Below are 26321 nucleotides of genomic sequence, written 5' to 3' on the forward strand. Positions count from 1 at the left end.
TTTTAACTTTTTGGTTTTTATTTCCCCTATCTTTCAATGAAAAATATTTTCAAAAAGGAAACAAATTTTTGTAATTGGCTTTCCATGCTGGAGTTCTTTCTTCCTCTGAGTGTCACCTCCTGATTACAAGTCTGTTTTCAGTTTTGGAATGTGTAAGGTAGGAAAGAATTGATGCTGGGAATGAAGCTATATTATTTAGGCTTATCTGGAAATAAGCTGATCTTTTCAAAAATCATTATGATTAAAAGGCATTACTGATGTTGGCAAAATATCCTCATTTATGCACTGTTAATACTTTAAGGGAATGAAGGACATATAAAAGTAGACTTAAATATGCCATGAAATAGTGATGTATAAAAACAGTCAGTTATACACTGGACAATCCAGTAAACTCATTTTAGGGCCAAATAATTAGTAATAGGCTAGCACTGTGAACTTTCAGCATGTTTTAATCAGGGAGAGGCTGACTCTACCCAGATTATTAGATATCTGAGTACTTATTTTATACCTACATTAAAAAGTTTCTTAAAATACTACTTAGAAGGGGCAAGAGAATGAAGTATTCACCCATATGGAAGCAGTTAAAAGCTATTTGATTCAAAAGACTTGGACTGACATGTTGCAATACTAATCTCACAGCAAAATTCAATTGTTATCTTTGTTCTACCTAAATTTTATGTGCTGCTAGTGAATATTGAAATATGGCTCAGGGAATTTTAAATGATGCAAGTTTGGCTGTGTATTGACTTAAATAATCCTTCATTACAGAGCATCATATAATCTCTGTATTCACAAGTTTAAGCCTGATGTTTGGACACTGTGGTTGTTATTTTTTAAAAACCAGCAGAAGATGAAATAGTTAAATCTGAATTCCTCAACGACTTCCAGGTTTGTGCTGATTCACCTGCGTGAAGGGGACGTGACTGCATTAGCAATACGAAGTATGCAATTTCAGAAATCTTCAATTCTATCAAAAACCAGATTACTCCAATGTAGTTTCTCAAACTTTTTGAAATAAACCATATCAAGAAATATAGTTAACATCAAGTGTTTAGACACTTACATATCTGGTTATGTGTGTATGGTTGTGTGTTTGTGTATGCTGAAACTAAATATTTCTTGTGATGTTTCTTTTTTTTCTCTAAACATACAAATAAAGCACAGAGATATTTGTATTCCATTCTATTTCATTAACAAAAATGCTGGTTGCAACCCACTGGGTAATTGATAGCATGACCCTCCTGAATTGCAACCCTCAGTTTGAATAATACTATCCTAATAGTTTAAAATTTTAATCATATTTATGCTTTAAATAGTATTTCCTGGTTTGTAAAATAATCATTTTAATAGAAAATTACAGAAAAGTATAAAAACAGAAATTAAAGTAGATAATATCCCAATGCTAAGATATTGTTAATTTTATTTTCCAACCAATCTTTATTTAACATATAATTATATCTACTTATGTATTAATCAAATTGGAATCATAACATGCGATAACACTTTTCTACAGTTAATATGATAATCTGGGCATTTTTCCATGTCCATAAATATCCCTTGAGAGTTAATTTTTAATAACAGCATATACTTCATTATATGGCTTGATAAAAATTTTATTGTATGCTATATAGGAAAGTTGTTAAAAGAGTAAATTCTGTGAGTTATCATAAAAGAAAATTTTTTTCCTTTTTTTCTTACCTTTTTTTGTATCTATATGAGAAGATGGATGTTAGCTTAACCTACTGTGGTAACCATTTCACAATATATGTAAATCAAGCTATCATGCTGGAAGCCTTAAAATTATTCGGTGATGTATGTCTATTATTTCTCAATAAAACTAGAAAAAATTATTCAACTTTTATATGAGCACACGTATGTTATTTTAACCCTTATAAAAATACATACCACTATTCTTTTTGCAACTTGATGGATTAAAAGTGACCGTCACGCTTTAATTAGCATTTCTTTATTACAGGTGATGTGAAATGTTAAGCCATGTTTATTGACAATTCGTATGTCTGTCTATATCTTTGAGTGTATATTCGTTTCTTTTACTCATTTTATTCAATTGGGCTATTCTTTTTTTATAGTGTGTCTATAAAATAAGGCATTAAATTTCTGTTAAATATATCATGTCTGTAATTTGCCATTCAATTCTAAATGATTTTTTTTTTTTGCCATACAGTGGTTTGTATCTTTACACTGTGAAGTTTTTCAACATTTTCTTCAAGATTCCTTTCTTTGCCTTTTGCTCAGAGAGGCCTCCGTTACATTGGCATTAAGTAAAATTTGCCATAATCTCTCCTAGTTAGTTCATTATTTCATTCTTTACTTTCAATTCTTTAATCTACTCTAAATTTATTGTGGTATATGGCATGATGTTAGAACCAAACCTAAAGAGATAAATTTTATTCAGATTGGTGGCTAAGAGTCCCAGGATCTCTTAACCATCCTTGAATAAGAAATCTTTATCCATCGTTTGGAATTGCATGTTTAATCACATAATAAACTCATATGCTAAGCTCTATTTCTGAAATTGTATAATCTTCCATTGATGGCCTTGTTTCTTCTTGTACAATTCCTATAATGATTTCATTATTACAGTTTTATCTAATGATTTATCTAAACTTAGTTTAAGTCTGCCTTCATTGAACTTATTTTATAATATTTTCTTGAGTTGTCTCACTCTTTATTCTTCTCTGTGATTTTTATAATTATATTCTGATGTCCAAATAATAATGTTATTGATGGAATTGATGTGGAAATAATTGACATCTTAATATATTCTAGCTTTCCATCCATTAAAATGTTTATTCAGGTGTTCTTTTAAGTGCCTCATCAAATTTTCATTATTTTCTTTATATGGAACCTATACATTAATAAGTTTGTTAGTAACTATTTTATCTATTTTTGCTATAGTTAAGGAGCTTTAACCATTGCATTTTCTAAATGGTTATTTCTGACATGGAAAGCTACTGACTTCTGTGTATTTTGTATTTGATACCTTTACTTACAAATAATAACTTTGCTTCTCCTTTCCAATAGTCATGTCTCTTATTTGTTTCTTTTCTCTGTGTGTTAACCAGAGTTATAGAATTCTGGTACATAATAGTGGTAATCATACCCATGCCTTCTTCCTTATTTTAATGGGAATGTCTCTGGGGCATTAATGTTTAGTATATTTTTTCTGCTGTTTGAAATATTTGTTATCATGTTAATATGCATATTTCTATTTCAGTCTGCTAACATTTTTACTTAGAAAAAAATGTTGGATTTTATTAAATATATTCCCATCTATCAAGATGACTAAATGATTTTCAATACCAGTGCTATAAATGGCATTAATAGATTTCTTTAAACCAAACCATGTTTGCATTCATGGAGTAAATTCATTATTTGGCCATGTTTTAATTAGTTTGACTTTGTTAACTATAATGCAATATCTCTATGAATAATCTATAGCTAACATCCTACATAACGATGAAAGACTGAATGTTTTTCTCCTAAAATTAGAAACAAGACAAAATGGCTACTCTCACTACTTCTAATCAGCATCGTACTGTACAGTTTGAAGAGGCAAAGTTAGAACCCAAGAAAGTAAAGCTTTGGCAAAATAATCAAATCATTAACAGCTTCCTGCCTCTCATCTTCCTTGTATGAATGTAAAGTAAAATAAGTCAACTTATAGCTTGATTAAGTGGCAAAAACAAGGCAGCCACAGCAGACTTTAGAAGAATTACTGAACTGCTGAGACTTACAACAACCCTCATTAGAGATACAAAGTAATATTTGTTATGATGTTGGAAAGCTGAAAAATTAATGACTTCAATACTACAATGACAAAGTCAGCTAGAACCCAAAGGATACCTTAGGGTTTAATGTTCAGAGATAAGTGGGTAAACTTTTTGAGTAGGGTGGAAATCATAAGCTACTAAAAAGACAAAAATTGCAGGTACTCTGCTTTTGAAGATCCTGAGATTAGTATATATCACCAAATGAAACCAGACATCTCTGGTCATTGAGTCATCTGTCAATATAGTCAGCTTAAGAAATGATCTGCTCTAGGATTTCCAGAAGAGGGTAGCTGCTGGGTCTTAGGTGAAACTGAGACACAAACAAAAACAAAGACTCAGCATTTTCATTTGCTTTCTACCAACTCCTTTTCAAATTTCTAACATACTTAGTTTGCTTCCCTTCTGTTTTATTGAAGCCCCTTTTACCATTCCATCTGACTCACCGCTTCTATGAGACAACCCAGGCTGTGCTCCCAGGGAAGGGTCCTCTCATGGAGGATTATCCTTCTCCCAAGTGCAACCTCCAATCAAGATTACAGTGCCCAGGGCTTCCCTGGTGGCACAGTGGTTAAGAATCCGCCTGCCAGTGCAGGGGACACAGGTTCGAGCCCTGGTCTGGGAAGATCCCCACATGCTGCAGAGCCACTAAGCCTGTGCACCACAACTACTGGGCCTGCACTCTAGAGTCCGTGAGCCACAACTACTGAAGCCTGCTCACCTACAGCCCGTGCTCCACAACAAGAGAAGCCACCACAGTGAAAAGCCCGCACACCGCAACGAAGAGTAGCCCCTGCTCGCCTCAACTAGAGAAGGCCTACGTGCAGTAACAAAGACCCAATGCACCCAAGAATAAAAATAAAATAAAATAAATAATTAAAAAAAAAAGATTACAGTGCCCAGCTTGAGAATAGAACATTTACTATATGATAAAAGTTATACAATTAGAGATGAATACAAAGTCTTCAGTTTACCAAAGGCTATTACCATTTAAAATCAAACTTGTTATCCCAACTGTATGAAGAAAATATTCCTTCACTGACTGATCTTAAATATGGCTTTGGCAACTTGCCAGAATCTGGCTGAAAACACATTTTAGCAGTTTGGCTTCTTATTTATGAAATATTTCAACTCTTTTAGAAACACCATAATTCTTCAAAGAACATATATGGTAATCTGAGGCTGAGGTATGGTAATTGAAGGCAGACTATTACAATTAAATAGATAGTTCATTTTGTTTCTTCAAATTATATACACATGAATAAGATGTTACATAGTTTTTATCTTAGAAAAAGGAAGACTATATTTATTGGTAATTATTCCTAACAGCAAAATTAATCATTTTTGTAGCTTTTAGAATATTTGTGTAAAGTGAGTATTCCATTTAAAAAACAATGGTCTTTTCCCACCTAAGCGTGCAACTTCTGGAGTCCTGTATTTGGGCAGCATTCTAGCACATTCTGAAGAACTTGGAAGCACAGCACATTGTGTCACATTAGAAAAGAGAGCTCCCCTTGCCACACTCAACTCCCTTTCTGAATTCAGGCACTAGGAGCAATGGAGTCTCTAGACTTAAATTAATAATTTCAACATGGTATTGGGGCACTGCCAGGGAAAAACAAAACAAAACATCATCTCACTTACTATGGGTATAATGGGAAAAAGAAAAGGAAAGAAGTGGAGGTTATTGACGTCATTCGATCATGTAGTAGTTGACACGTGTTCAATAACTGTCAGTTATGTAATTCTCACCCAAATCTGGCAGTATTCCTTATATTTATTCCCATTTGACTACTGCAAAAAATTGAGGCTGAATTATTTAGTGGAAAGAGCATGAGCTTCAGAATTGCAAACATAAAATTAGGTTCAGGTCTTAACTCGGCCATTGATTGATTGTGATCCACCTCCAAGTTATTATTGGAGATTATGGGGTGAGATCTATGGCGAGTTATTGTTGGAGATTGTTTCTGTAAATTGGAGATTGTAAAATCTACCTTCACTGGGTGAGGATTAAATGAGATAATATAGATGAAGCACCCTTCCAGTGTTTGACATAGGGAATGCTCAATAAATATAAGTTATTTTATGCTTTCTTACCATCCATAGCACCTAGCACAGGTCGAAAAATGCCTATTGGGAAAGAAACATATTGTAACCTAACCAGTTATTGATATAACTGAAAATCTATAAAATATCCTTCAAGTACTGACCCAGCTTCTTTAGCCACAAAAGTTAGGTATATAAAACAAAGAGGAGAAATCTTTTCTTTTTGATGAATGAATTCTTCCAGAATCTAAAAATTCCTTGCCCAGCATTCAACTTTGTTATTTTGGTAGAACAGAAGTGAGAGTTGAGTCCTCAGGGAAAGAAAAAAAAAATCCTTCCTCATGGCTGTGAGCCATTGAAGCAAACACCCAGTTATAAATAAAACCCCTGGACATTTCCGGATTCTGATTTTTGACACCTTTTCTTAAAACTTCTCGATTTCAGACCAAATATTATACTTAAATGGCACTTTCAAACGCATAGAAGTGGACAGAAAGAGCAGTGACTTTTACTTTGCTGTTGGCTCCGGAAAAGGAACATAAAGTCTTGCAGGTTTAGGTGTGCCATGCCTCTGTAAAATGCTATCCTTCTGCCAGTAAATTTTTATTCCATGCTGCTCAGAGATTAATGGCTCCTGGTCTTTCAGAGCTGTCTGTCTTCCTCAGGAACATCAACGTTGCATGAATCAACTCACCTCTGTTCTGCCAAGATAGCAAAGTCGGGCTTGGGTAAGGAACCAGAAATCCCTTCGAGGAGATGATTATCTGTCTCATCAAAGAAAGGTCTGTATCCCAATTTAATTATTTTTTACTATAAAAAGTTTCAGAATTTTACTTGGAATGCTGAGATTTATAGAGACACAGATAAGATGGTATTTCTAGTTTCTCAGAGAACCATAGGATGAACTTTTCTTTATCCTCATTTACCATTTGGGAAAGTACTATAAGGGAATAAAAGTGACATTTGTCATCATCTCTCCAGGAACAGGAACCAGTAAACCGTCCCAGACAAATCAATCTCTCTCTCCCCCTCCTCTCTGCCTCCACCACCACTCCTTAAGAGATAAAGTGTTTCTAATCACAGCGCATTTGGGTCCTCGCAAATGATCTGTAGAAAGAATGGGTGAAATAGGAAGATTAGTATTTTAAACTAGGAAAACCTGTTGTTAATCACGGATTTTTAAGCTCTGTCCGGAGTTCAGGGTTTAGTTTTGCAGAGGCCTTCAATGACTGCTGTAGTGAGTGAGGAGGAGATGGGAGGGCCTGGCTATGAACCCGCTATAAGATATAATTTTATCTGTTTTGTATTTGAAGTTTCCGTTTTTCAAAAATGTTTCTCCTGCTTAAGAAGAAAAAGTTTGAAAACCATTTTCTTAAATCATTTGTATACCTCATCCCATTAATTAATCTAGGCCTGTTATCATTATATTTTACAATGTAATTAAATCTTTTAGACAAGTACTATGAGCTCATTTAAAATATGGTAATATAAGTTTAACAGGGCACTCCAAGAAGAGAAGCAACTTTTTCTCTCTGTATGTCCCTAGAAGATGTAATTTAAGGCATTTTAATGCCAGACAATAATACCTGAGTGAATCTTATAATGACCAGCAGAACACTGTCTTTTAAAAGATATTTGCTTAATGATTTTTGATAGTGCACTTTTATTTCCTTCAAGAGATATTATACTTGTGAGATAACTTTTCTAAGATCCAAGTTAAATTAGAGTATCTCTCATACATGTGTGGTAGTCCATATTTGTTTACATTAATCATTCAGACTTGAAAATAGTCATTGCTCCATTTCATCAATTTATTTGCTCAAGGAACATATTTCTCCATGTATATCTTCGGCTCATGGGAAACTCAGCTTTATCTTCTAAAGTCTTAAGAGTGATTATTCCAAGTAGAAATACATTGATTTCGGTGGAAACACTTCCAAGATTTCTAGAATTTGTTGCAATGTTATATAGGACGATTTCCTTATTATTTTAAAACTGCATGTTTAAGTATTTTGAAATATATCCCTATCTAACTATCTATCTACATTTGAGTTCAATTTGCCTCTTGAAGTCTAGATTGTAATATCAATGCTTAAAAAAATAATACGTATAATTTTGTAGTGGCTTTTAGTATACATAAAGCTTTGTTTTCTTTCTTTCTTTTTTTTTTTTTTTTTTTTTTTTGCGGTACGCGGGCCTCTCACTGTTGTGGCCTCTCCCGTTGCGGGGCACAGGCTCCGGACGCGCAGGCTCAGCGGTCATGGCTCACGGGCCCAGCCGCTCCGCGGCATGTGGGCTCCTCCCGGACAGGGGCACGAACCCGTGTCCCCTGCAGCGGCAGGCGGACTCTCAACCACTGCGCCACCAGGGAAGCCCAAAGCTATTTTTTCTTCATTATAAATCTGTGAACTCACCTGGAAGGGTCTGTTTCTAAGACTATACCAAGCCCAGGTCCTTATGTAGATTACCAACAATGTATTAGTAAATTCATTCCACTTTAAGAAATGATTCCGGTCATAAAAGAGTGTTCTGTTTCCTTATTTCCTTCCTTTATTCTATATCAGATTTGTCAGGCATATAAAATATCAAATTACTAAATGCTAATTCTATCAGAGTTTTATGCAGCTCATGTGTACAAATGTTCTATGTCCCATTAAAGGCAGCAAAAAGAAGGATTTCAAGAATTTGAGTGTGAAGCAATTTTCTGCTTCATAAAATACAGTTAGTGTCACCTTATGTTAACAGAAGCATTCTTGGATGTGTAGATTTTTCTTCAGATTTGCTTTCAATGAAACTGACTTAGTATTCCAGAGCACCCCTTTAACCCAGATCAAAAAAATATTTATAGCAAAAGCTATATAAGCATATGGAGAATGGATATCTAGATCTGAATCTTCATGTTAATTGTTCAGGAGACCCATTAATTCAACCTTCTCAAAATCTTCTTTATTATTCATTTTCAAACACTATTATATTAATTTGACCTGGTCCTTCATTTGCTGTTTGTCATTTCCTTAGGTGATAACTATTAGAATCACCTCATTTATCCCAGTGTCACTGTTTACTTCATTAAACCCTTCGAAACCAGACAGTCAATATTTTCTTCCAAAATAATTTATTGTGAATACATATTTTACTTTTTCTTCTGATTAATCAACATATTTGTTATATGTTTTCCATTTGTCTGGCAAACTTTTCCTGTAAATGGCCAGATAGTAAATACTTCAGGCCTGTGGGTCTTGTGATCGCTGTCAGAGGAATTCCTTTATGGAGAATAATTGAGCTTAACCTAGGAATTCTAGCTATGCCTTAGATCCTGAACACACAAATGCAGTTAAAACTTAGACAATAGCAAGGATTTCCATAATGGTGTTAGGTAGGGTGACCATATAATTAACTTATAGGGCGAACCACTACACTTTTGAGAGAAAAAGAAATAGGGCATAGGGACCATAGGCCTAAAGCAGACCTGTGGTGAGAAAACTGGGCATATGGCATTTAGGGCATGAATCTGATCCTTACACTTCACAGACATTTCTAGTTAAAAATTCTGTGCTCAACTTCCGTAAGTCTTTCTAGTCAAGTTTTCTAGTATATTTCTCTCCTACCATGTTCACTTTATTTTAGACAATCTAGGTTTATGCTTGCATACAACAATTTAAGTCTCTGAGGTATTTTATGCCCCTTCCTCTGAAATATGACATAAAGGATTATTCTCTTTTGTCATAGACTGAGAATATAGGTCCATTTCAGCTCCATCTTCTGATATATGAGTAGAAAACACACGCAAAAAGCAATACAGGACTAACTCTCCTATATGAAATAAACTTTTTTTTTTTTTTTTCGGTACGCAGGCCTCTCACTGCTGTGGCCTCTCCCATTGCGGAGCACAGGATCCGGGCACGCAGGCTCAGCGGCCATGGCTCACGGGCCCAGCCGCTCCGTGGCATGTGGGATCTTCCCAGACCGGGGCACAAACCCGCGTCCCCTGCATCGGCAGGCGGACTCTCAACCACAGCGCCACCAGGGAAGTCCCTGAAATAAACTCTTTATATGCCGTTTTTGCTGCATGAAATCTTAATAGATAATTCACAGATCTTTTTTTCCCTTGAGAATTCTACCTTTGTGCTATTACTTTCTCTAATTCACAGTTTTTACTTTTTTCATGAGGACTCTAGCTTGCCAGTTATGCACTTTGCACGAATATAACCTCGATTATTATTAAACAAAACTTTATATGTATCTTTTACAACAAACCTTTCAGATAAGTTTTCAGTAGAGGTTAGTGTAAATATGCTAATAAACCCCCTAAAGTAGGTAAGGGGAGGGACATCTGCTTTGGATTGCTCATCCAGTGCATGAACATTCTTAGCAAGACCACATGTGCTAAGAGTAGGCATAAAAACCTAATAGAGAAATTCCAACCCTAGCATTTATTTTTTCCCTTCATCTCTCCAACCACCCATCCGTCAAAAATTTTTATTTTATTTTTTTAACATCTTTATTGGAGAATAATTGCTTTACAATGGTGTGTTAGTTTCTGCTTTATAACAAAGTGAATCAGCTATACATATACATATATCCCCATATCCCCTCCCTCTTGTGTCTCCCTCACACCCTTCCTATCCCAGCCCTCTATGTGGACACAAAGCACCGAGCTGATCAAGCTGTGCTATGCAGCTGCTTCCCACTAGCTATCTATTTTACATTTGGTAGTGTATATATGTCCATGCCACTCTCTCACTTCGTCCCAGCTTAGCCTTCCCCCTCCCCATGTCCTCAAGTCCATTCTCTACGTCTGAGTCTTTATTCCTGTCCTGCCCCTAGGTTCTTCAGAACCTTTTTTTTTTTAGATTCCATATATATGTGTTAGCATATGGTATTTGTTTTTCTCTGACTTACTTCATTCTGTATGACAGTCACTAGGTCCATCCACCTCACTACAAATAACTCAGTTTCGTTTCTTTTTATGGCTGAGTAATATTCCATTGTATATATGTGCCATATCTTCCTCATCCATTCATCTGTTGATGGACACTTAGGTTTCTTCCATGTCCTGACTATTGTAAATAGAGCTGCAATGAACATTGTGGTACATGAGTCTTTTTGAATTATGGTTTTCTCAGGGTATATGCTCAGGAGTGGATTGCTGGGTCGTATGGTAGTTCTATTTTTAGCTTTTTAAGGAAACTCCATACTGTTCTCCATAATGGCTGTATCAATTTACATTCCCACCAAAAGAGCAAGAAGGTACCCTTTTCTCCACACCCTCTCCAGCATCTATTATTTGTGGATTTTTTGATGATGGCCATTCTGACCAGTGTGAGGTGATACCTCATTGGAGTTTTGATTTGCATTTCTCTAACGATTAGTGATGTTGAGCATCTGTTCATGTGTTTGTTGGCAATCTGTATATTGGAGAAAGGTCTGTTTAGGTCTTCTGCCCATTTTTGGATTGGGTTGTTTGTTTTTTGATATTGAGCTGCATGAGTTGCTTGTAAATTTTGGAGATTAATCCTTTGTCAGTTGCTTCATTCGCAAATATTTTCTCCCATTCTGAGGGTTGTCTTTTCATCTTGTTTATGGTTTCCTTTGCTGTGCAAAAGCTTTTAAGTTTCATTAGGTCCCATTTGTTTATTTTTGGTTTTTTTCCCATTTCTCTAGGAGGTGGGTCCAAAAGGATCTTGCTGTGATTTATATCATGGAGTGTTCTGCCTATGTTTTTCTCTGAGTTTTATAGTGCATGGCCTTACATTTAGGTCTCTAATCCATTTGAGTTTATTTTTGTGTATGGTTTTAGGTAGTATTCTAATTTCATTCTTTTACATGTAGCTGTCCAGTCTCCCAGTAACACTTATTGAAGAGGCTATCTTTTCTCCATTGTATATTCTTGCCTCCTTTATCAAAGGTAAGGTGACCATATGTGTGTGGGTTTATCTCTGGGCTTTCTATCCTGTTCCACTGATATATATTTCTGGTTTTGTGCCAGTACTATACTGTCTTGATTACTGTAGCTTTGTAGTATAGTCTGAAGTCCAGGAGCCTGATCCCTCCAGCTCCATTTTTCTTTCTCAAGATTGCTTTGGCTATTCGGGATCTTTTTTGTTTCCATACAAATTGTGAAATTCTTTTTTCTAGTTCTGTGAAAAAGGACAGTCGTAGTTTGATAGGGATTGCACTGAATCTGTAGATTGCTTTGGGGAGTACAGACATTTTCACAATGTTGATTCTTCCAATCCAAGAACATGGTATATCTCTCCATCTGTTTGTATCATCTTTAATTTCTTTCATCAGTGTCTTATAGTTTTCTGCATATAGGTCTTTTGTCTCCTTAGGTAGGTTTATTCCTAGGTATTTTATTCTTTCTGTTGCAATGGTAAATGGGAGTGTTTCCTTAATTTCTCTTTCAGATTTTTCATCATTGGTGTATAGGAATGCCAGAGATTTCTGTGCATTAATTTTGTATCCTGCTACTTTACCAAATGCATTGAATAGCTCTAGTAGTTTTCTGGTAGCATCTTTAGGATTCTCTGTGTATAGTATCATGTCATCTGCAAACAGTGCCAGCTTTACTTCAGCTTTTCTGATTTGGATTCCTTTTATTTCTTTTTCTTCTCTGATTGCTGTGGCTAAAACTTCCAAAACTACGTTGAAAAATAGTGGTAAGAGTAGGCAACCTTGTTTTGGTCCCGATCTTAGTGGAAATGATTTCAATTCTTCACCATTGAGAACAATGTTGGCTGTGGGTTTGTCATACATGGTCTTTATTATGTTGAGGTAAGTTCCCTCTATGCCTACTTTCTGGAGGCTTTTTATCATAAATGGTGTTGAATTTTGTCGAAAGCTTTTTCTGCATCTATTGAGATGATCATATGGCTTTTCTCTTTCAATTTGTTAATATGGTTTATCACATTGATTGATTTGCGTATATTGAAGAATCCTTGCATTCCTGGGATAAGCCCCACTTGATCATGGTGTATGATCCTTTTAATGTGCTGTTGGATTCTGTTTGCTAGTATTTTGTTGAGGATTTTTGCATCTATGTTCATCAGTGATATTGGTCTGTAGTTTTGTTTCCAGTAGAATTTCAATTCTATTGATTTGAGTCTTCTCCTTTTTTTTTCTTGGTGAGTCTGCTTAGTGGTTTATCAATTTTGTTTATCTTCTCAAAGAACCAGCTTTTAGTTTTATTGATCATTGCTATTGTTTCCTTCATTTCTTTTTCATTTATTTCTGATCTGATCTTTATGATTTCTTTCCTTCTGCTAACTTTGGGTTTTGTTTGTTCTTCTTTCTCTAATTGCTTTAGGTGTAAGCTTAGGTTGTTTATTTGAGATGTTTCTTGTTTCTTGAGGTAGGATTGTATTGCTATAAACTACCTTCTGAGAACTGCGTTTCCTGCATCCCATAGGTTTGGGGTCATCGTGTTTTCATTGTCATTTGTTTGTATTTTTTGATTTCCTCTTTGATTTCTTCAGTGATCTCTTGGTTATGCAGTAGTGTATTGTGTAGCCTCCATGTGTTTCTATTTTTTTTTACAGTTTTTTTCCTGTACATGATATCTAGTCTCATAGAGTTGTGGTTGGAAAAGATACTTGATATGATTTCAATTTTCTTAAATTTACCAAGGCTTGATTTGTGACCCAAGATATGATGTATCCTGGAGAATGTTCCATGAGCATTTGAGAAGAAAGTGTAATCTGCTGTTTTGGGATGGAATGTCCTATAAATATCAATTAAATCTATCTGGTCTATTGTGTCATTTAAAGCTTCTGTTTCCTTATTTATTTTCATTTTGGTTTATCTGTCCATTAGTGAAAATGGGGTGTTAAAGTCCCCTACTATTATTGTGTTACTGTTGATTTTTCCTTTTATGGCTGTTAGCATTTGCCTTATGTATTGAGGTGCTCCTGTGTTGGGTGCATAAACATTTACACTTGTTATATCTTCTTCTTGGATTGATCCTTTGATCATTATGTAGTGTCCTTCCTTATCTCTTGTAATAGTCTTTATTTTAAAGTCTATTTTGTCTGATATGAGAATTGCTACTCCAGCTTTCTTTTGATTTCCATTTGTGTGGAATATCTTTTTCCATGCCCTCACTTTCAGTCTGTATGTGTCCCTAGGTCTGAAGTGGGTCTCTTGTAGACAGCATATATATGGGTCTTATTTGTGTATCCATTCAGCCAGTCTATGTCTTTTGGTTGGGGCATTTAATCCATTTATATTTAAGGTAATTATCAATATGTATGTTCCTATTACAATTTTCTTAACCGTTTTGGGTTTGTTACTGTAGGTCTTTTCCTTCTCTTGTGTTTCCTGCCTAGAGAAGTTCGTTTAGCATTTGTTGTAAAGCTGGTTTGGTGGTGCTGAATTCTCTTAGCTTTTGCTTGTCTGTAAAGGTTTTAATTTCTCTGTCGAATCTGAATGAGATCCTTGCTTGGTAAAGTAATCTTGGTTGTAGGTTTTTCCCTTTCATCACTTTAAATATGTCCTGTCACTCCCTTTTGGCTTGCAGAGTTTCTGCTGAAACATCAGCTGTTAACCTATGTGGATTCCCTTGTATGTAATTTTTTGCTTTTCCCTTGCTGCTTTTAATATTTTTTCTTTGTATTTAATTTTTGATAGTTTAATTACTATGTGACTTGCTGTGTTTCTCCTTGGATTTATCCTATATGGGATGCTCTGCACTTCCTGGACTTGATTATTTCTTTTCCCATGTTAGGGAAGTTTTCAACTATAATCTCTTTAAATATTTTCTCACTCCCTTTCTTTTTCTCTTCTTCTTCTGGGACCCCTATAATTAAAATGTTGGTGCATTTAATGTTGTCCCAGAGGTCTCTGAGAGTGTTCTCAATTCTTTTCATTCTTTTTTCTTTATTCTGCTCTGTGGTAGTTATTTGCACTATTTTATCTTCCAGGTCACTTATCCGTTCTTCTGCCTCAGTTATTCCGCTATTTATTCCTTCTAGAGAATTTTTAATTTCATTTATTGTGTTGTTCTTCATTGTTTGTTTGTTCTTTAGTTCTACTAGGTTCTTGTTAAATGTTTCTTGTATTTTCTCCATTCTATTTCCAACATTTTGGATTATCTTTACTATCATTACTCTGAATTCTTTTTCAGGTAGACTGCCTATTTCCTTTTCATGTGTTTGGTCTGGTGGGTTTTTACCTTGCTCCTTCATCTGCTGTGTATTTCTCTGTCTTCTCATTTTGCTTAAGTTACTGTGTTTGGGGTCTCCTTTTCACAGGCTGCAGATTTGTAGTTCCCATTGTTTTTGGTGTCTGCCCCCAGTGGGTAAGGTTGGTTGAAAGGGTTGTGTAGGCTTCCTGGTGGAGGGGACTGGTGCCTGTATTCTGGTGGATGAGGCTGGATCTTGTCTTTCTCGTGGGCAGGACCACGTTTTGTAGTGTGTTTGGGGGTGTCTGTGACCTTATTATGATTTTAGGCAGCCTCTCTGCTAATGGGTGTGTTTGTGTTCCTGTCTTGCTAGCTGTTTGTCATAGGGTGTACAGCACTGTAGCTTGCTGGTTGTTGGGTGGAGCTGGGTCTTAGTGTTGAGATGGAGATCCCTGGGAGAGCTTTCGCTGTTTGATATTACATGGAGCCAGGAGGTCTCTGGTGGGCCAGTGTCCTGAACCTGGCTCTCTCACCTCAGAGCCTCAGGCCTGACACCCGGCCAGAGCATCAAGACCCTGTCAGCCACATGGCTCAGAAAAAAAAGGAGAAGAAAAAATAAAGAAAGAAAATAAAGTAAAATTAAATAAAGTTATTAAAATAAAAAATTTAAAAAATTATTACAAATTAGAAAGTAATAAAAAAAAGAAAGAAAGAAAGAAGAGAGCAACAAAACCTAAAGACAAATCCACCAATGATAACAAGCATTAAAAATTATACCAAAAAAGAAAAAGAAAGAAAAAAAAATGGACAGACAGAACCTTAGGACACATGGTAAAAGCAAAGCTATACAGACAAAATCACTCAAGGAAGCATACACATACACACTCACAAAAAGAGAAAAAGGAAAAAGAAAAAAATATATATATAAAAAGGAAGAGAGCAACCAAATCAATAAACAAATCTACCAATGATAATAAGGTCTAAATACTAAACTAAGATAAACATAAAACCAGAAACAAATTAGATGCCGAAAGCAAACCCAAGTCTACAGTTGCTCCAAAATTCCACAGCCTCAATTTTGGCATGATTCGTTGTCTATTCAGGCATTCCACACATGCAGCGTACAAGTTGATTGTGGAGATTTAATCCGCTGCTCCTGAGGTTGCTGGGAGAGCTTTCCCTTTCTCTTGTTTGTTCGCACAGCTTCCGGGGTTCAGCTTTGGATCTGGCCCCTCCTCTGCTTGTAGGTCGCCTAAGGGCATCTGTTCTTCACCCAGACAGGACGGGGTTAAAGGAGCAGCTGATTTGGGGCTCTGGCTCACTCAGGCCAGGGGGAGGGAGGGGTAGGATGTGGGGTGAGCCTGCGTGACAGAGGCCAGCATGGCGGTGCAACAGCCTGAGGCACACCGTATGTTCTCCTGGGGAAGTTGTCCCTGGATCATGGGACTCTGGCAGTGGTGGGCTGCACAGGCTCCCGGTGGGGGAAGGTGTGGATAGTGACCTGTGCTTGCACACAGCCCTCTTGGTGGCTGCAGCAGCAGCCTTAGCATCTCATGCCCGTCTCTGGGGTCCTCGCTGCTAGCCGTGGCTCACACCCATCTCTGGAGCTCATTTAGGCAGTGCTGTGAATCCCCTCTCCTCACGCACCCCAAAACAATGGTCTCTTGCCTCTTAGGCAGTTCCAGTCTTTTTTCCAGACTCCCTTCTGGCTAGCTGTGGTGCACTCGCCCCCTTCAGGCTGTGTTCACACCCCCCAGTTTTTATTTTACATCCTGGCTCCACTGTTTCCTAGTTTCGGGACCTTGGCTAAGCTTCTCATCCTTCCTAATTCTCATTTACTTAATCTGTGAAACAGGGATCTTAACATTTACCTCTTAATGTGATTGCAAAGATTGAATGAGATAATAGAATTAAAAGACTTTAGTGGAAGTAAAGGCCTTCCTGTGATGCCTGGCACATGGTAAGTATAGAATAAAAGGTAGGTACTATAATTATGTTAAGCATCTCCAAAGGTGAGGCATGCTTACCCTTAAAACAACTCCCTTTTCCTTTCTTTCAAAGTGCATGCAATGTAGCAGCAGTAGCAGCAGCAGGAAATCTGGGCAAGGATAGAATAAACTTGTGTGCTAGCAGAGTGCAGAGGAGAGAGAGATTAATTTTGATCAGAGCAAAGGTCAATGCAGAGGTCTTCTCTAGTGGTCGAAGACATTATTTTAGGAATATAAAATCTGTGTATTTTTAGGAGAGTCTATCATTAGAAATTAATGCAGACAAGATCATGATACATGGAGAGAATAGCTCCCCCTTGACTATGAATTGTCATTGAAGGGAAAATTCTAGAGCTGGGAGAAAGAAAGAGTGGCACTCTAGGAAGGAGAAAAAAATAAGCATCACTAATCTGGAATCAGCCAACCCATTTTATAATGATCCAGCAAAGGAAAATTTGAATGCTAGTCTTTGTTCAACCAATAAATCATTTTTATCTTGAAATATCTTCTTCTTTGTTTTCCCTAATAAAGTATACTAGCTTGGTCAGATTGCCCTACAATCATATAAAAAGATACATCTCTAGAATAACACTATTTAGATGTTCTTAGAGCTAAAGAAACAACAGGATTGTTGCATGCATTGTTGAATTACTGCATTTCCTGAACTTTTCCATGAATGATAAAATTCCTACCGTAAAATTTCCCTCAAAACTCTGGGTAGGACAAGATGGTATCTCTGACTCAAAACTTGAGAGAGAATAAATTCTTTAGCATTTAGAACATTTCATAAAAATCTTTAGTAGTATGTTCATATCAAGACATAAGAAACAATCATATTTCAGCTTTTCTCAGAGACAGATTTTAGCAGAAAGCAAAAAATCAGAAACTATCCCAATGACATTTTTATCATTTTGTTATGTAAGTGTTGAAAGAGCTGGCTTGAGTAGGAATATACTGAATTTTGAAAGTTTTTCTATATCTTGACATTAGATTTCCAGCAAAACAAATAATTAAACCAAACTACTTTCATTAAATGTTTTCTTCTTACCACAATATCAGAATTTTCATTATAAGACTGTCAATCTGAGGTTCACCTCCTACTCAATAGTCATGTCAATTTCTTTTAAAGGGAAGCCAACTGTGTACTTTGGTTTTTGCTTTTAAATTTTGATTTCCTTGTCTTTTAAGGATCATATTTTTTCCATAATAATTTAGCACCTACTGTTTTTATTTATTTTTTTTTATTTATTTTTTTATTTTTTTATTTTTTGGTGGTACGTGGGCCTCTCATTGTTGTGGCCTCTCCCGTTGCGGAGCACAGACTCCGGACGCGCAGGCCCAGCAGCCATGGCTCACGGGCCCAGCCGCTCCGCGGCATGCGGGATCTTCCCGGACCGGGGCACGAACCCGTGTCCCCTGCATCGGCAGGCGGACTCTCAACCACTGCGCCACCAGGGAAGCCCCACCTACTGTTTTTAAATTGAGAAATTCAATTTCATTCTTGGGCAATTAAATTTTAATTATTTCCAGGGGAACTCATTAGTGCATCAGAACAAGCCAGCTAAGGGAATGGAATATGTAATTTAGCACTAAAATGCTCCATTTTTGCTACTCCATATATGTTTGCTAGATTGCATTTGTTGAAGTTTAGTTTTCTAAATTACAACCAAATAAAATGCAGCCACCAGAGTTGGTTAACACCTAAGCAAAATTTTAAAATCACTTGGATGATCTTGAAAAAGCAGCTATAAACAGATGTAATGCTAAATAATTCTACAGCTCTTATCTCTAGTTTGCTAAATGGTGCTCAGATGGCATTCAAACACAGCATTCACTGACTGGAAAATCAAAGATGACTTTAAAGATGCCTTGATATTTCAAGGGGGCCTTGGTTACCAGGAGACTTGGCTCAAGCACCTACCTGTTGCTTTAGAGTTTGGAAAAAAAGAAAGCTGGTTTCCATTCTGTATTCATAGCCGTCCGGAGAGACCGGCAGATGGCCAGTGGCAAAAAGGAGACAGAGACCAAAATGCAAAATAGATGATAGATAGATTGATAGATAGATATAGATAGATAAAAATAACACAGTTCAGTACCTTTTTTTTTTTCAAAAAGAGTAAAGAATTACATGCATTTTATATCCAAAAGTCTAATAAATCTAATGCCATCTCTTCAGGGGAAAGAAACGTAGCCCATACATTCAGCATTGATAATTTTCTGCTCCTGAAAAGTTCTTTAACTTTAGAATTTTCTGAAAGAGTATCCAAATTTTCCTAATACACTTTAACATATATTTCTTTTCTTTTAGGAATATATATATATGTTTGTTTATTGATTGATTCAGTGTAGGTAATATGTACATATGGTGAAAATTCAAACTCTATAAAAGGGAATCTGATGAAATGATATTCTCTCTTTATGTCAATTTCCAATTCATGGCAGTTTCCCCAAAGGTGAAACTAGCTGCTACTAGTATCTTATATATCTTTTCAAAAGTATTCTCTATATTGGAATATAATTCAAAATGCTTTTATGTAATGGATAAAATAGCATCACACCTCATTATACTATTATAATTAATTCACACACAAAATTTTGTACGTTTGTTAAAGCTGGGCTTGGAATGCTCAGAAGGAAATAAAAATAGACTTAAATTCTGTATTCTTAAAAGACAAATGTATTTATGCTATATTTCAGGACAAGCTAATTAAGAGAAATACTAAGATTCTTTATTTAAATTTGAAGGATTATAAAGGTCCTAGCACTAAAATAAGGTCCAAATTCAATTCACCTCTTATAAGCATTGCATGTCAAAAACAATTATCTTGGCTGTATGATATTTCTAGAAGCACCTCAGCTCCTTTAGAACAGTGAATTCCTACTGTGGTAGCAGTATTTTAATAAAAATTCAGAAATCAAAGATGTTCCAACAAATTTAACTAGCTAACAATGTTCCAACATCATCTGATTTATTTATTTTATATGCTATACTTATCCAAAAATTTCTTGCTTTCTTTTATCATGATCTATTTCATTAACTCCTGATAGATTTTATCAACAAATATTTTTATCTTCAGAACTTTTTTTTTTTGTAGTATTTCTCTGTTCCAAATTAAGAATAAATGTTTCCACACAATTTTGGCCTAAGCACTGCAGGCTTACAGGACTTTCAGCCCACATGTTGCAAGACCAGCGTTTCCACTGTGCCTGCCTCAGGATACCCCAGAATCCCCTAAGGAGGTTTGTTAAAAAGTTAAATCTCTGGGCTCCACTCTGGACCTACTGAATATGAATCCCTTGGAGGGTTTCAGAGACATCTGCATTTTAACAAGCTTCAGTAGCAATTCTTCACTGTACTTATATGTGAGAACTACTGTACTTATGGCGACTCAGGTGTAAAGAACATAAGAAGCAAATATGTCTTGATGACATATGGATTTCACATTTTAGCATATACAGTCAAAGAGCTTTATCAATTTGTCCAAGATTAGTCAGTTAATTGTTGGCTGTGCCACTAGGCATTCAGACATCCAGTCGAATCTACCTCAGACAACAAAACATGGCCTCCTCTCTAGTTTCAATTTTGGGGAATTTTGATTCCTTTTGAATAACTCAGGAATGCTTCTTCCATTCTGGGCCCCTCTTGAACCTTGGCTGGCTAGTACTCCCTGACACAGGAAGTCCAGGTGGTCACCAGTTTCAGATCTAAGGGCAATTTACCCACTGTTGCTGAGTGTATATAATTAAAGTCTAGTGTCTCCTTGATGCCTTCAATAAGAAATGACAGCAATTGTCTTCTTCCTGTCTATCATGACTAGGCAGAGTGGTAAAAAAGCATTCCAATTAATTTTTCTTCAATTAAATAATTTTGTTGGATCTGATAGTTTAGCAAGGACATATTTTCTACCAAAGACAAAAGTAGATTTTGTTAGTTATGAATAGCTTGTATTTAAATATTTTGTATTTAAACCTGACATTCAATTTATATACTGAAAACAGTAACATTTTCAGCAATCAAAATATTAATAATCTGTAATTCCGATAAGCAGATGGAGGTGATTTCAACTTGAAAGTCAGCACATTGGAACATAGATCAATAAAAGTTTATTTAAAATTCTTAGAGCTTGGTGAGTTCTAAATGTCCATCTGAAATTAGGTGCATTTCCAAGCAGAACTTTATTTTACCCCAATCCACTGAAATAAGCCTAAGGTTATAATGATTTTTAGATCAGGGCTCCTAGATTTCTCAAGTGGCTTCTATTTGATTATTAGGTCTGGACTCCACACCTTATCACCAAAGCTAACAAGTTTCCTTATGTGAAAGAATCATTTAACTGTATAATTTACAAGTAGCTTCAAGTGTGAATTTATTAGACCATATATGGCTTGTCACTCAACAATTGTAGGTTCCGGATCCTCTCCTTCAATCTTAAAATCTTGCACTAAACTAAATCTTACTGTTAAATCAGACTAACTTTATATGGCTTTGTATGGCCTTCTCAGGATTTCAGTGGAGTTGCAACTTACTTCAGGGCTAGATATTGAGGTGGGTAAGTAGGTAAAAATCATGCTCAGTCAAAATATGCTTGGAATTCCCTTAGTACAGCCGTCTCAGGAGCCTGATACTCTGTCCCTTAATAAAACCAGTTCTTCCTCCAATGTCAGAATGGACTGTGGGGTGTGGGGTTTTTGTTGATGAAGTTGGCTTGCTTTCCAGACCACGTGATATGAAAAATACCCACTGTTTCTTTAAATACTATAGTCACACTCAATGCTGCAAATGTTCCCATGTTAAGGGGTATAGAGGATCAAGACCAAAGGAGAAAGATATATTCCAGTCACTTGGGTGCTGTTTTTCAGAAGCATAAGATTACTGATTGGGGAAAGGTTGGATCAGCTGCACTACTTAAATTTGTTCTCTCCAACTCTCTTTTCTCTCCCAAACTTAGGTAGTTTAATTTCTGTAGGCTAAATGAGAATATAATAATATAAGCACATTCTCTTTTAAAAATTAGCTGTGCCTTTATATCCTTAATTAATTTAGGTTGATAATACATTTCATATTGTTAATGAATTATTAGCCAATATTTCTGACTTTATGTATTTTCAAAAATTTTTAAATATATTGCATGTGATACTTTCTATTTCTCTTCTTGTTACTGCAAAGAAATCCAATTCATTCAGTGGCAAATAACAGGCAGTGCCAGAGGATGCTCAGGGAGATGCAATAGAAATAACAGGTTAAAAAAAATAAGAGAGCAGTTGTTCAGAAACACCTCTCCCTCATCTCATATTTTTAAAGTAAATATGTTATAGTACTCTTCTGTAGATCCATGTCTTTACCATTAGTAGAGGTCTGCCTATTCTATTTATTCTTTTGATGGGTGGAATCATACACTATATTTATTCCCAAATTTTTACCAGTACCAGTCTTATGACTTTGATTGGAACTAGGTAAATATACAGTTTTTAAAATTTAAAAATGAGGCACCAAGAGACAGACTCCCCAGTGTTCAACATGCTTAATGACAAATGTTGACATCATTTAATGTCAACATCAGGCATCAGCTTAATTCTTTCTATAGTCGTTTGGTTGACACTGACAAAGTCAATGGAGAGTAACAGCCAAAGTAAGCAATTAGAATTCTCAGGAAAGTGGAAATTTCTGGCCTCAATTATTGAATGGTTCAGTCCAAGCTGTCTGTGTTGGAGCCCTGTGTTAGGTCAGGCGCTGTGTTGGGTGCTTACTAAAATGAGTAAGACTAAGACTGTGTTTCTACCCTTGAAATAATTTATGTTCTTTTATGTCCCCTTTGTTGATTCCTCCTTTTGACTTCAACTCCATGTGGCAAAATTCATATCATAGGAAAGAGTACGTAATGAAAAGTAATACTCATTCTCCTGCCTGTCCCTGTTCACAATCGTTTCCCTACAGACAATTATTGTTATCAGTCTCTTATGTATCTTTTCCAAGGTATTCTCTGTCTACAGAAACATACATGTATACAAATACTTTAAAATAATTTTATGTAATGGAAAACTAGCATCATACCTCATTATGCCATGCCATAGGCTGCTTCCTGGGATCTCTTCTATTTTCAATTTACACTTTCTCCACAGCTGATCTCATTCAGTCCACTGAATTTAAACACTATCTATATGATAATGACTCTCCAATCTGAACTTCTGGCCATAACCTTTTCCTGGAATATGTGGCTCATATATCCCCACCTATACAGCATTTCCACTTGGAAGTCTGATAGGCATCTCAAACTGAACTAGTCCCCAATGAAACTCTTTATTTCTTCCCACCCTAGTCTCTATTTCGTATGTCATCTTACCTATCTCAGAAGACAAGTGCCAGCATCCACCAAATTGCCCAAACAAAAATTTAAGAAGTATCCTGGATTCATATAGTTCCCTTTTCCTTCATTCCTAGTCCACTAAGTAATCTGTCTCGCTTTGAAATGCTCTTTGCTTTCACTTTGGTGTAGCTGGTTCCCAGTTGTTCAGATCTAAGTTTAACCGTCCCTTTTCCCAAGAAGCCTTTCCTGGCCACTCAGATCAGAGCAACTACTGGCTCTCCAAACTCAACAGGTCATTCATCATCAACTGTCTTTTTTGTTTAATTATCAATTCATTTATTTTCCAGCTTAATATGCTAAACTCAGCTCCATGAGAACTCTGGCTTTGATTAATGTCTGGTTATTGTTCTAACTACTTCTGTGCTTAGACTAGTGCTTGCTGTTCAGATAAATGTGGAAAGTATTCAATAAATTTTTAAGTAAATGAATGTTTTAAGAGCCAAAATATATTTTCAATTAAAAAATAAACTTTTGGAGGGTGATGGCTGATGAAACCAAGGTCTCTTCAAAAAGACAAGGTTGTCTAGCATGAAACCAACAAGTAAACTCCTGTTATTCCTATCAATTTTGCTATATTTTCCCTTATAATGTTCGATTTATTTCTTTTGCCGTAGCACTCACCACTGCTAACTTTATTTCCTGCATATCTATTTGCTTAAACTCTATCTCCCCATACTAAACATGTAAGCTCTATGAGGGAAGTGATTTTCTCTCTTTCCTTCACCAATGAATTCACAATCCAGGATAGTAACTTGAACACAGAGATACTAAAAAAAATTTGTTGAATGATTGAAGATAAAAGGTGTAGTTGAAAGTGGTTGATTCAGGTCCTCTCAGTTTTCAGTGAAGAAACAAAAGCACTCTTACCTAGAAGTAATGGCCCCCTGTCCCAAGAAAACATTTTTGATCATGGATCTCATTACATGTTCCTATAACTCAAATTCCTTTAGACCTTGGATAAGCCATTACAAATATTTTGCCTTAGTTTTGGCTTGCTGAAAACTGGGAATTAAAGGAAATAAACAAACCAATTAAAATTATCTTATCTTTCTAGAGGAAGCCCAACTTGAGAATTCAATAATCACCACCAACTGATTATCATTCGGGGATAAGAAAGCACAAAGGAGAAGGTAAGGATGGAAGAAAACAATCTGAGAGGCAATTTTTGCATTGCTTAGGATAAGACGTCTCTTGTTTTATTGAATTTGTCAATAAAAGCTCTAAAGTCTGGGGAAATGCTTCTGGGCAGCAAAAGCAAAGTTTTGATGCTCATAGGCCTAAGGAGAAATTAATAAAATGCAGTGGGGAAATTAAGTTGAACAAAAGTGCAACGAGTCATAGTTAAACCAATTAATTAATCAGGTTTTGATATGTATATGACTGGGTTGCTGAAGAATTAAAAATAAATCCAACAAAACACCAAATGGTAATTAACAGGCAGAAAATTCGAAGTTTTTCTTCATAGTGTTCTTTGATAAATTCCGTCCTCATTCATATGCATCACCACCTTTCTTTTTTCCATTAATCTTAAAAAAAATACAACCTATGCTTTCAGTAATATACAAAAGTCTTATGCTTTGCTTGATTCTCTTCTACATGCTTTTTACACCAATTTCAAAACCATGCAATTTTTTTGCACCCACAATTATAGAAATATTTATTTTTTCAGTAGTATGTCTACTGTTTTTCAGGAAGCAGTTAAGATTAAGTTGCTTAGTGCACCTGCAGCCTGGTGGGTGTGAGGCATCAAAAAGGCAGGCCAGGAAGCACACAGATCGAGTTTCAATTCCAAACTTATCATTTAAGAGCTCTGAAACCCTGCACAAATAACTGAAGCCTCAGTTTCCTCCTCTATAAAAATGTTATGTGAATTAAATATATTTGAAAATTCCCGGAACAATGTCTGGCAGAGGAAACTCTCAATAAAATGGGAGCATTGACAGTATAAAGCAGTTTGCAACTTGCGGATGTGTTTCGATTGTCAGAATTGCTTGTCTGGAGCTTTGAAAATATATTTCCACCAAAAATATTTTTAAAAATCAATGAAATGGTTAGTGGAAGGTAGGTTTCCAGACTAGTGTCCCAAACCTTCATTTATAATGACATTATTTCAGTCGAGATTGTCTGAATAGTACTCTAGCTGGGGTAGCTAACTCGTCCTGGTTTTTCCTCAACTTTCCTGGTTTCAGCTCTGAAAGTCCCTCATCCTGGGAGACCCTTCATTCCCAGAGAAGTCAAATCATGATTCCTTCCTTTGGAACCTAGCCATTATTCATTCACTCGCTCATTTTTCTGCAGTATCACGTACATGCTTAGGCTGTGGAGATGTAAAGACAATTCACCTTTAATAAACCCAGAGCCTAGCAGAGGAGACAGACAAGTGACAAATGTCCGAAAGCCTCAAGCTAAATGCTAATTATGGAGGATGGCGCAGGATACCGAGAACCACGGGGTTGGGCGCCTCACACAGACTCACGGTTTAGGGAACGTTCTCTTAGGAGTTGATCACTGAACTGGAACTTCAATTAGATACGTACCCCAAACCAGGACCTTTTACTTAATTCTTCTGGGCATTTTTCATGTCTCAGATCAGTGTTACTAAAATGTACCTATTAAAATGCCATCTCTTTAGATTCATTTTGGTCATTATCTAAACAGATTTTGACTAACTTCTGATATGCATGTCATTTGTGGCAGGTCAGCAGTATTTGAATATAAATGACTACAAATCCTTAATTTTATAGCAGTTCTTCCCACGCTGGAGATATAGCCAAGTTAAAAATCTACTTTTAAGAATGGTGATTGCCTGCTTGCTTTTTCATTATTTGAAATTCGTTGCACAAAGGAAATTATTGGAACATGTTAAATTGAAAATAAAACAACAGTTATAGTAAATAATATTGCTCTATCTGAAATAGTGTAGTGGTTGCCCCAAAGTTAGCAAGTCACACATGTTTCCCAAAGCTTGTTATCAAGGAATTGGCATTCTATTCTTTATACTTCAATAACT

General features: G+C 36.0%; 1 protein-coding gene across 2 annotated transcripts in view; it reads right to left on the bottom strand.

Moving 5' to 3' along the window:
- The window catches only part of PLXDC2 (plexin domain containing 2), a gene marked incomplete at both ends in the record, with an annotated part of 390364 nt that overhangs the window by 71706 nt on the left and 292337 nt on the right, over positions 1–26321 (bottom strand). The gene's annotated exons all lie outside the window — the stretch shown is intronic.

The sequence above is a fragment of the Hyperoodon ampullatus genome (genome assembly GCF_949752795.1).
Source record: "Hyperoodon ampullatus genome assembly, chromosome: 3".
NCBI lineage: Eukaryota > Metazoa > Chordata > Mammalia > Artiodactyla > Ziphiidae > Hyperoodon > Hyperoodon ampullatus.